A 13,135-nucleotide genomic window follows, 5' to 3' on the forward strand; every position below is an offset into this window, starting at 1 on the left:
GTAAGTCTAATATAGAAATGATTACCTTCTCCTTATAAAACTGAAAGAGATTTATGAGGTAACTTATTTTTGCATTTTATAAAAAAGATATTTGTGTGGTAATTTATTTTTGCTTGTTAGAAACATCTAGTTGTGAGAAGAATAGTGAAAATCATGTTGTTTGTGCTGTTTGATTTTTGGTATACATTAAATCTGTGATCAAGCGTGTAGCCATGCATAGGGTGACAAAATCCCCAATGGGTAATGTGAGTTATAAAATTAAATTAGGAATATATGTGTATGTTGTATCTAATTTAATTATGTAATTTATAAAATCCCCAATGGGGGTAATGTGAGTTATATAATTCAAATAAGAATATATGTGTATGTTGTATCTGATTTAGTTAGATAATTTTAAAAATCTCAAAGGGTAATGTTAGTTATATAATTGAATTAGATATCTATACGTTGAACATTAATTTAATTATATGATTTACAAAATCTCCAAGGGTAATGCATTTTGTTAAATAGATTGGTTCTATTTGTTTTTGAGTTAATTTCATGAATCCCCATGAGTAAGTGTAGATTAACCTCTTAATTGTTCGTTTCCCTCCCCCGACGAACACTTTTTGCTCATTCGTGCTCTTTTCTCCCTCTCGGCCTTCATCTCCCGAATTTTGTTTTCTCCCGCTCTCTCCTCTTCCTCTCATCTTCGCACTCCCTTCGACTTCTTCTCCCTTCGTCGTCTTCGTATCTCTTCTCCCTTCTCATCATCTTCGTATTTCTTCTACCTTCATCATCTTCGAATTTCGTCTCCCTTCTCTCTCACGCTCTTCTTTTTACCCTTAAAAATCCTCCCGATTTCTTTTGATTTAACCCATTTTGGTTTTTATTTCCTTCAATTTTCCCATTTCAGCGTCAATTTCTTCGATTCTACTTCGATTTCCCTTGATTTCCCCATTTCGCTTTGATTCGATTTTCCCCAAATATCATACAGTAACCCTAAATCCTAATTTTTTTTTTCTTAATTTACTATCATATTTGATTTAATCTTAATTTCTATGTGCGGTATTCGTATTTATTGTTTAGTTTATGCATAATTTCAGGGTATAGGGTTAGGGTTTATGATATTTAGGGTTCAATTTCGTCTATATCGTTTAGGGTTTAGGGTATTTAGAGTTAGGGTTAAGGTAGGGTATAATTTAGGGTTTAGGGTATTTAGAGTATGATTAAGGTAGGGTGTATGGTATTTAGGGTTAGAGTTTTTTTTTTTTTTAAAAGCACAATCAAGGTAGGGTTAATAGAAGTTAGGGTTTAGGTTCAGGAATTAGGGTTAGGGTTTAGGGTTTAGCGGCTAATGGCGGGTGGGTATAGGGGCTAAGGTTTAGGGTTTATGGGGCTATTGGGTGGGTTAAGTCCAGTTCAAACTAGGTTGAGTCACTAACACAGGCGTCCATTAGCCAACAAAACTTGACCCCCATCATTGACATGGTACAGTTCGTAGTGACCGCGAAGTCATATGGGGCTCTACTAGGGGTGTTCGATGAATTTGTACTTGATGAGTGTGTTTTTGCATTGTTCTAGTCAACTGCAATGGAATTAGTTTGAACGAACTTTTGGTGCTTTAAAAGCTCGATTTCAAATGTTGAAAGGCGCTCTTCCATTTTCTTATAAGATCCAAATAAAAATTGTAATAGTTTGTTGCATATTACATAATTATATACGTAGAGAGGATTACAATGATATGTTTGAATCGGAAGATGATAATTCGGGTAATGAGCTTGGTGGAAGAGGTGATGAGGTCCGATTAGCAGGTGTAAATGATGATGAAGATAACGATGATAGCGATGGTCTTGTGGATGAAGATAGCCAATCAACAAACATTCAGAAGTAGTGTACATTAGAATCCACAAGGGACTCACAATTTTGAGATGACATAGCGACTCGCATGCGGAATGATCATTTATGGTTGTATTTAGGGGTGGCATCGAGCCGAGCTTGATTAAAATATTTCAAACTCGAGCTCGAGCTGAGCCCAGGCTCGAACTTAAAATTGTTATAGAGGTCGAGCCCAATAATTTTAACCGAGTTCAAGCCGAGTTCGAGCTCCAACATTCATTTAAAACTTTTCAAAAAATACATGTCTTGAGTTCGAGCTCCAATATACATTTAAAACTTTACAAAAAATACATGCCAAATAAATCGTATATAAAATTATGCATACATTTACATAAAATTGGGTATGACTTCTACTTAAAATTGGGCATAAGGGTGGCATCGAATCTAGCAGAGTCCAAACCTTCCTATGTTCGAACCAAGCTTGATTTAAATATTTCGAACTTGATATTCAGCCGACCCTAGCCTTGAGCCTAAAATTGTAATTGAGCTTGAGCTCTAGTCGAGTTTGAGCTTAACCTACATTTAATACTCTTCATAAAATATATATCAAATAAATTATATATAAAATTATGCATACATTTTAAAAAAAGAATGATAGGGGCAGTTCGGGATTAAATCTCGATAATGGATTAGAATGCACCAATATTAATCTTTTTTACCCCAAAAGTTGTCTAGCTTATTTTGTAATTTTTGAATTTGGCCATAAATTTACTATGGCCTCCTTAGTGCCCCTGGTTGAAAATTTATATTCTAAGAATTTTTTTTCCTAGGATACATATTTCCAAAAAAAACCTTTAAATAAAATCCTATTACTATTAGTGACTTACTAGAAAATTACAAGAAATATTTTAAAAATTTCTTAGGAAAGTTAAATGGACCTCTTATTGCCTCTTCTAGGGAAATAAATAAAAATTAATAATCAATCTAATATATTACTATACTTATCGATAAATTTTTAATCAAATAAAATGGCAAACACAAAATTGCTATGAAAATTGCCTCATGCTAAAAGTATTACAACATCAACTGTCAAATACTTATTCAAAAATTTTCTATTCGGTTTTTTAGCCCATTTTGGTAGGAAAATCTTACTTAGAAAATTATATGATTTTTTTTAATAAAAATTTCCAATTAGCAAAATGTTGCCAAAAATAATGAGGCACTAATAGTCCCTAGAAACGTATTTCTACTAAAAATATTTTTCAACATTTCTTGGAAAAACCACTAATAGTCACTAAAACGTATTTCTACTAAAAAGTCTTTTCAATTTCTTCATGAGCAATGAGGAAGGGACATCCAGAGTTTAAGGAAGAGTTTTTGTTTTACTTTCTTATGATCTCGCACGTGCGAAATCGTCTTCACGCGCTTCGGGGGTGGGGGGGGGGGGGGAATTATTTCTCCTCGTTAACTTAGGTTTCTTTGGTTTTCTGCTGAGATGATGCGGAGGGTAGGGGGTTTAGCGGCGCCGGTGAGGACCTATCGTTGGGGATGACGGCTGTGACGGAGGCGGCGACGACAGAAACAGAGGCAAAGGCAGACAAGGGGAGGAAGAAATATAAATCGAATTGAATCGAGCCGGAAGCGAGCCGAGCTTGAGTCGCTCGCAAACTGACTCAGTTCAATGCCACCCCTAGTTATATCTTATTGCTTTTGAACATGTATTTTGTCATTCATATGTACTAAACTAGTAAGTTGATGATTTAATATTAAAGGCACAAACTCGTTGTTATATTCCAAGGCATAAACATTTGATTTTATGCTATAAATTGTGGACTATTACGAGTAACTCAGTTTATTTTTAAGCATTTTTTTAATTTTTAATTATTTATATATGTTATTAATAATTTATCCTAGGTTATTAATAAAATAATTTATTTATTTATTTATTATATTCATTAATTTTATTACTATATTAAATTATAAATTTTAGACTAGTAATTAAAATATTTTTAAAGAAAGCATTTGATCAATTATTTGGTTTAATTATCCCATTTTTATAATTAATTAAACTAATCATTTTATTTTTGTAAAAATATATTATTAATTAATACTACGTAAAATATTCATTTTCTGTTATTAATAAAATAATTGTTTTTATTTATTTAGTACATTCATTTTGTAAATATTCTATTAAATTAGTTATTTAATAGTCATAATTAAAATATTGTTAAAGTAAACATTTGATCAAGTATTTTGGTTTAATTATCCCATTGTTATAATTAATTAAACCAATGGTTTTAAATTTTGTGGCAATATATTATTAATTAATAATACATAAAAATATATATTTTGTTATTGATAAAATAATATATATATTTATCTATTTTATTTATTTTTTATTAGTGTATTAAATTAGTGATTTTTCATGTTAAAATATATTTTTTTATTAAAATTTTTATTCATTTATTTATTTATTATATTCTCTTCTATTGTTTTTTACTTTTATTAATTTTTTATAATTTATTATTGTCACACATAATTATTATATTATTTTATAATAAACTGTATCATTAATTAATATAATATAGTATTTCATTAATTTGTATATTAATATATTTTAATACTACATTAATTCACTTATTAGCGTAGTAACCATGTTTATTTTGGTTAATATATATGTTTAAGTATATGTTCTATTGAAGTATATTATAAAAAATTACACATTCTCTTGTTTACATCATATTTTTTATTTTGGGGTACTAACACTGGAATCTGCTTTCCAGTGCGCTTGAACTCATGTACACTAACACCCTAGGAAGAGTTGAAGTTGATTCACTTTTTGCCTTGAATTTGAAGTCTAACTTCAACTTCAACTTCAATGTTGACTAACCCCCCCTTGGTGGATGGATGAATTGATGTGTTACCCCAAAATTGATTTAAGAATATTATGGTTGTAGCGGAAACTTTTGCCTATACCTAGTGGTGGTTCTAACTTTGTTGATAATCTTAAATTTGATCCGTTGGATGGAACGAATTATGTCAATTGGTCACAAATAAATTATATGAGATCATTTGAGTCGATTAAACTGAGAGATAAGAAACAATATAAGAGGGATTTGACGAAACATAAAAATTGGAAACTAACAAATGATGTTTCTAGGGCTTATATCCTTGCTGGACTCAATAAATCCCTTCACATGACATACTTCAAATCTTTAACTAAAAAGAAATTTTGGACAAGTTAGAAGCAAATTTTGGTAAAATATCTAACTCACATATCAACAACTTGTGGAAGAGATTCACAAAGGCCAAATGTGAGATAGGGATTAAACTTAGAAAACATGTCCATGACATGCTTGTAATGGCAAATGAGTTGCTATAGTATGGCAGGGCCTTAGATTAGAAAGCTAAGGTTAGACAATATAATTAACTCATTGCATAGGTTCCATAAGTACATAGGAGATTATTACATACTTTCTGAGTTAGAGTAGAGTATGGAAGAGCTTGTGAAAATGGTAGACTAATCAAGAGGACAAGATAGCTCAAGGGAGTGGTGAAATGAAACCACCAATTGCTAGCAATGTTATGTCAAAACCTAGAAGAAAAATGTTAAGAAGAAAGGAAGAAAGCCTCACTTTTATGATAGAAAAACGAATCAATAAAAAGTTGAGGTTAACACACAACAAAAGGTGTGTTTCTTTTGTCACAAGCCAAGTCACATTAGGAAGTATTGCGGAGTTCACCAGAAAAACTTAGGAGAGGAGAAATCAAGTGAGTTATTATCCCTTGAAACTTACTCTATTTATATGAAATCTTTTAGTTGGTAGGCTGATTTAGGCGCAACCATCATATGTCAAATGAACTAACAGGGTTTCAGGACAATAAGAAAAATTGAAGATAGGAAAAACTTTATATGTGGGTGATGATAACAAAACTTCTACGGCGGGAGTAAGAACTTATTAATTGAAGTTAGAAGATGATATAGATTAATTTAGAAAACTGCATGTATGTGTTATGGTCCTGGGTTAAGTACCTATGTCTTCCGCTCCTAACAGGCCGGTCTTTTGGGATGTATTAGCTAGGTGCTTAACATTTGGTATCAGAGTAGGCTCCCACGTCGCGAGTTCGAGTCCCGGGACACGCAAAGGCCAGATTAAAATATTGGTAGGTCCTTGTGATAAGCCCTGGGTCGGGCCAGTGTCGTTGCGCGGGTGCAAAGGCTGGATTAAAATACTGGTAGGTCGCGTCTAAGTATTATCACGGTCAGGCCAGTGTCGTTGCGCCGTCGTGGTCGTCGGCTCGTGAAAGTGGGGTGTGATGTTATGGTCTTGGGTTAAGTACCTATGTCTTCCGCTCCTAATAGGCCGGTCTTTTGGGATGTATTGGCTAGGTGCTTAACAATATGATCCCTTGATAAGATAGAGTTTATTATCTGTTACTTATTTGGAAAAACTTGGCTTGGTATTCTACCTTGGAAATGGAAAATTTTTATGCTTAGAGGGGATAATGTAATTCTCATAGGATTCAAAAATTGTGACATGTATCAAGTTCAATTTTGTAGTAATGCGATATGTGAAGTTACTAACTCTTCCTCTATCTTGTCAAATCAACTATAATTGTGGTATATTTGATTGGAGAATATTTTTATGAATTAGATGCCCTAATTCTAAACTAACAAGAGAAATAATAATAATCAAGGAAGAAAGGAAAAACAATAACGAAAATACAACAAGATTTATATAGGTTCGCCTCAAGGTGAAACTACGTCTTGTCTTCCGCCGCTGGAGTAATCCACTATAAAGATAAAATAGTTTACAAGAGAAATTGCGCACACTTACAGGTGTTTTCTCTAACTTCTCTTGGGTTGCAACTCCAGCTCCTTGGTGAAGATAAAACCCTAATAGTGAAGCCCCTAAATTATAAAGAGAAAATTAGGGCAACCGCGATACAAGAGTAAAATTCCCAAACTGTCCTTAATGAAACAATAGTTAATATATCGTGGACCGGGTGGGGGATCCGCCCCCACACCCTAAGGAGGTGGGCTTCCCACCCCCCTTCCAACCTCCACAATGACCCTACCACGAAGGTCGATCCGCGTACAGACTCAGCGTAGGGCGTTGATTAGGCTCCACAACTTAACAATCAACAAGGAAAAGATTCAAAAGTTGATTAAAAAGGCTTACTAAATAGTTTTTTTTTTAAATGAATACCTTACATGTGAAAGATGTATGTCTGGGAAAATGACAAAATTACCTTGTCCATCAAAAGTTTGTAAGAGTGAACATACTTTTGATATTGTTTAAAAAAAAATTCAACTCCAATGGATTAGTTCATAGTTTAGCATGCCTCATACTCCAAACTGAAAAAGCCCCATTTGAACTTCATTTAGGAAAGAAACCAAACTTAAACAATTTAAAGGGTAGGGGATGTATGACTCATATGTTAATACTTGAACCTGAAACCCAAAAATAAAATATCTTTAATTTTCTAACGAGTACAAATTATATTGTTGTTTTTAGGACTCCATCATCTATGATCTTGAGGGTCAAGTGTGATAGAGGAGAGGAAGAAGGAAGAGAGAAGGAAGAACAAGAAGGAGAAGAGAAGAAGGAGAAAAAGAAGGGATGAATAGAGTAGATAACGAGGAGCACATAGAGAAGAAGGTGGGAGAGATTAGGGCTCATTGGAATGACCGAATCCTCCCCATCAAGCTTTATTTATAGTGGTAAAAAATATAAAAATTACAAGTATACCCTTCACCCTTAAAGGAGTGAATAGAGACAAAAAAATAAAGGATTATTGCATTAATGCCATTAAAGCTTGACCATATCTTCTAAAACTCCCCCTCAAGCTGGTGGTTAGAAGACATCATATATGCCCAACTCAGAACATGTAGTGGAGAGAACTTTTGAGCTAACTAGTTTTGTGAGTATATCAGTAAGTTGAGTGTGAGAAGAAACATGTGTAACATATATAATTCCAATCTGCAGCTTTTCTCGGACAAAGTGAGAGTCCACCTCAATATGCTTAGTTCTCTCGTGAAAGACCGGGTTGGAGGCAATGTGGATTGCAACTTGACTATCATAGTGGAGTTCCATCGGTCCTCTGTTGTTGAAATCCAACTCTACTAAGAGGAATTTAACCCATAAGAGTTCACTTACTGCATTTGTCATAGCTCTATATTTAGCTTCGACACTGGATCATGCAACTACATTTTATTTTTTACTCCTCCTGGTCACCAAATTGCCTCTAACTAGAGTACAATATCCTGAAGTGGACTTTCTGTCATCTGGAGATCTAGCCCAGTCTGCATCGGTGAAGCCTTCAAATTTGAGGTGTGCATGATGACACTTGTATAGAAGACCTTGCCTTGGAGACTTCTTCAAATATCTAAGAATCATTTCTAATGACTACCAATGAGACATCTGGGGTCCGTGCATGTATTGACTGACCACACTAGCTACAAAGAAAATATCAGGTCTAGTCACAGTAAGATAAATTAGCTTCCCAACTAACATGTGATACTTGCCCACATCAACATCTTCTCCAGAACCAACACATAATTTTGTATTTGTGTCCATGGTGGTGGTTGTAGGATGATAACCCATCATACTTGTGTCTCTAAGTAAGTTAAGTACATATTTTCTTTGTGATAGAATAATGCCATGTCTAGATTGAAGAACTTCAATGCTAAGAAAATATTTTAGGAGTCTCAAGTCTTTTGTCTTGAATTCACTGTAAATATTGTGCTTCACTTGATTAATATTGTTGGTATCACTGCATGTCAAGATAATATCATCAACATATACTGCAAGTAGAACCACACCGACGTTAGAATGCTTGACAAAGACTGAGTGATCTATAGAGCACCTCGTGAACCCAAAGTAGAGCATAACTTGAATGAATTTATCAAACCAAGCTCATAGAGATTGCTTCAAGCCATATAAAGATTTTTGTTTACGGCATACCAACTCTCCATCAACCACATAACCAAGTGGTTGTTTTATATATATCACTTCCTTAATATCACCATTGAGGAAGACATTTTTTACATCGAACTGAAAAACAAACCACTGAGAATTCCCAGCGAGAGAGAGTAAAAGCCGAACTGATTTTAAGTTTGGCGATAGGCAAGAATGTCTCCTCATAATCAACTTTGTATCATTGAGTGTAGCCTTTAGCCACCAGTTTGACTTAAGGTGGGCCATAGAACCATCTTGATGATGCTTCACAGTAAAAACTCACTTACAACCCATTGGTTGTTTATTAGAGGGAATGGAACTGGTTGCCAAGTCTGATTTTCATAAAGAGTTATCATTTCTTCATCCATAGCCGCTTTCCATCTTGGATGTTGGAAGACCTCCTGATAAGACTAAGGAATAGAAGTAGAGGAAATAGAAGCAAAATACCGATAAGAAGATGGTGAGAGGTAGTGAGTAGATACAAAGTGAGATATGGGGTGAGAAGTAGACGATCGTGCTTGCGGAGAGCAATAGGACGAGTATAAAAAGGAGGACCAAACACAAAAAGAGGGGAAGAAGATACCTCGGGAAGATCTACAAATGGCATAGGTGAGGTGTCGACCATGGCCTTAGGGGCTGAAGAGAGCCATCATTGTGGCCTAGATAAGGGAAGTCATCAATTGGCACAATAGGCTTTGGGAACTCAATAGCTAGTGAGAATCCAGGGATTAAGTGCTTTCGGATCCAATTTTGTAGTGTGAAGAGACTTGACATGAACAAAACTAGTACAACCAAAGACACACACTAGAAGAGAAAATATGTTATCACTAGGAAAAAAGAAATGAATAAGAAGTGGCACCATTAAGAACCGAAGATGGTAATTTTTTGATAAGAAAATAGGTCGTAAGGACAACATGTGGCCGATAGAAGTGAGCCATATGCATATAGTGCAGAAGGGCTCGTGCAACCTCAAGTAGATAATGATTTTTTCTTTATGCCACACCTTTCTGCTGAGATGTATAGACACATGATGTTTGGTGAATAATTCTTTTATTAGCAAAAAAAAATCAAAATTGCCTGACATGTATTCCTTTGCATTATCTGAGAGAAGGACTTTTATGATGGTATGAAATTGAGTAGAAACCATAACACAAAAGGATTTAAATATAGCTAAGACCTCTAATCTGTCCTTAAGCAAAAAATATCGTGTAACTCTTGAGAAATCATCAACAAAAATAATAAAATACTTAGACTGAGAAATATTTGAAACATTTAATGGTCCCCAAACGTCCGTGTGGACTAAATAAAAAAGAGCAACATCTTTAGGTTCACTACGAGGGGAATAAGTACTCCTCTAATGTTTAATGATAAACTTCACAATTCAAACTGGAAATAGAATGAACGACAAAAACAAAATTTTAAGTGACTATAGAGATGGATGGTTGAGTCTATTGTGCCATTGAATTGCCTTCTACTGTGAGCTGGATGTGGCACTAATGGTTGGTCAATCAAGATAGTAGAACCCCTCTTGTTCATGACCCCAACCAATCAATTGTTTTGTCTACAGATCCTTAAAAACACAAGATGTAAGGGAGAAAGAAGCTTAAGTGACTCAATAAATCACGAGTAATGAGGAACCTTCTCATTGATTGAGACCAACTTAAATAATTAGATACTCCTTTTAAAGGAATTGTAGTGATTTTAAGCAAATCACTTTTTCCAGCCATTGTAGTATTTAGCTCGAGCACAAAGAAGATTCCACCACAAAAAGAGTCATTGGAAGCAAAAAGGATTCAACCCCATAAAAAGGAGCGACCTCTAAGCAATACAAATTCAACTTTTTAGAATGTCAGAGAGGTTGATTTAGAAGTTATAGGTCTTCAAATTTGTAAGAGACTTACCAATATGTTAGTAGCAAAAATAGAATTTATTAATTATTTTTTATAACTTTTGGAGCTTATTTTCACCTTTTTTTTTATAAAATACCAAAAAGAATCGTATCCACTCATAACAGCTAATTTTTAGAACATTGGAAAGTATTCTATAAGGAGGGGTTAGTCCACAATGAACTTGAAATGAAGTGAAGAATTCAATTCATCTTAAATGAATTGATTCAACTTCAATTCATCCTTGAGTGTTAGTGTAGACGAGTTCAAGTGCACTAGAAAACAAATTCCAGTGTTAGTGCCCCCAAATGAAAAGTATGATATAAACAAGAGAATGAGTAACATTTTATAATGTACTTAAAAAGAACATATAACTAAATAGATAATTAACCAAAATAAACATGGTTACTACACTTATAAGTGATTTAACGTGTAGTATTAGAATATATTAATATCCTAATTAATGAAAAACTATATTATATTACTTAATTATTATATTTTATTATAAATTAATACAATAATTACGTGTGACTAAAATAAATTATTAAAAATAAATAAATAAAAATAAAAAATAACATAAGCGAATATAATAAATAAACAAATTATTTTTTAATAACATAAGATATGTTTTAATATTAAAAACCACTAATTTAATACGTAATAAAAAATTAATATAATATATATATGTGTATATATATATATATATATATATATATATATATATATATCAATAACATAATATATATTTTTATGTATTATTAATTAATAATATATTGTCACAAAATTTAAAACCATTGGTTTAATTAATTATAGCAATGGGATAATTAAACCAAAAAAATTTATCAAATATTTATTTTAAATATATTTTAATTATGACTGTTAAATCACTAATTTAATATAGCTATTATAAAATAAATATATTAAATAAATAAAAATAATTATTTTATAAATTATTATTTTTGTGACGATGGTTTAATTTTTCCTAACTTAGGAAAAATAAAACCATCGTCTTCCTCAGCAGCGGGAGACTACGGCGGCCCAGCAGGCAACGGCGACGGAATGCCGACAAGGAGAAGAGAGGGAGGCCGAGAGAGAAGAGAAGTCGGGAGGCCGAGACTCGGCCTCCCGTGCTTGCCGACAAGGGGGGGGGGGGGGGGGGGGAAGAGAAGCCGGGAGGCCACTTACTCTACGATGGAGATTGAGAGAGGGAGGAAGGCGGACATGGGGGGTGGAGAAGGGAGTGGAGAAGAGAAGCCAGGAGGCCGTGTACTCGGCGATGGAGAACGAGAGGGAGAGGAGAGGGAGGTCGAGAAGGAGGAAGGCCGACTGGGGGGGGAGAGGGGAGAAGAGAAGCCGGGAGGCCACTTACTCTGCGATTGAGATCGAGAGAGGGAGGAAGGCCGACAGGGGGGGTGGAGAAGGGAGGGGAGAAGAGAACCCAGGAGGCCGCATACTCTGCGATGGAGATCGAGAGGGAGAGGAGAGGGAGGTCCAGAGGGAGGAAGGCCGACTGGGGGGGGGGAGGAGGCTTCAAGTGTTTGATTCGCAAAACAGGTCTGAATCCAAATTCCCCGTTTTTTGCCTGAGCAAATGAATTGATGTGATTCGCTTGAAGTGTAATTCATTGTACACTAACCCCTTAGTCTAATGAACTAAGTAATGCGGGAGTAATTCATCTCACTTCATTTTGGACTAACCCCCCTAAGTATCAAACTCAACCCAAACTTTAAAACATACTATTCTACATGAATTTCAAAGTTCCCAAGTGTTCCCAAGTGTTTTCTTAAGTGTTAGTGCCATTAAGAACCCAAGAAGTAAGTTTGGTAGAGTTTCTTATTGAAAGCTCTATTTATGAACATTAATTTTAATATTTGGTTTAAATATATGATTTTTGATTTGTGAAAGCTTGGTCTTGTGTTGTCACATCATTGTAGGCTCCCAAGATGAACTATTCAAAACTTGACCCAAACTTCAAAACATGCTGGCCTACACAAATTTCAAAGCTTCTAGGGTTCCCAAGTGTTTTCTTAAGTGCTAGTGTCATTAAGAACCCAAGAAGTACTTCTAGCAGAGTTTCTTATTGAAAGTTAAGTATTTATGAATATTGATTTAATATTTTGTGAAGAAGAAGTGTTCAAAACTCAACTTAAACTGCAAAATAAGCTTGCTTACACGAATTTCAAAGCTTTCAAGCATTCCCAAATGTTTCCAGTGCCATTAATAACCCAAGAAGAAGTGCTTTTGACAGAGTTTCTCATTAAAGGTTAAGTATTTATGATCATTGATTTTAATATTTGATTAGAATACTTGATTTCTGATTTGTACAATATGGTCTCGCATTATCACATCCCTATATGCTCTAATTTTCACATATTGCTAACATTAGCTAGTTCTCAATTACACTTGTTTTAAAATATAAATTAGTAACGTTGTTGAAATTATTGGTAGATTCACCTTCACATTAGGTGC

The sequence above is a fragment of the Aristolochia californica genome, unplaced genomic scaffold (assembly GCF_029961685.1).
Source record: "Aristolochia californica isolate CCGP_79_NKW_82.1479 unplaced genomic scaffold, dmAriCali1.0.hap1 SCAF_3, whole genome shotgun sequence".
NCBI lineage: Eukaryota > Viridiplantae > Streptophyta > Magnoliopsida > Piperales > Aristolochiaceae > Aristolochia > Aristolochia californica.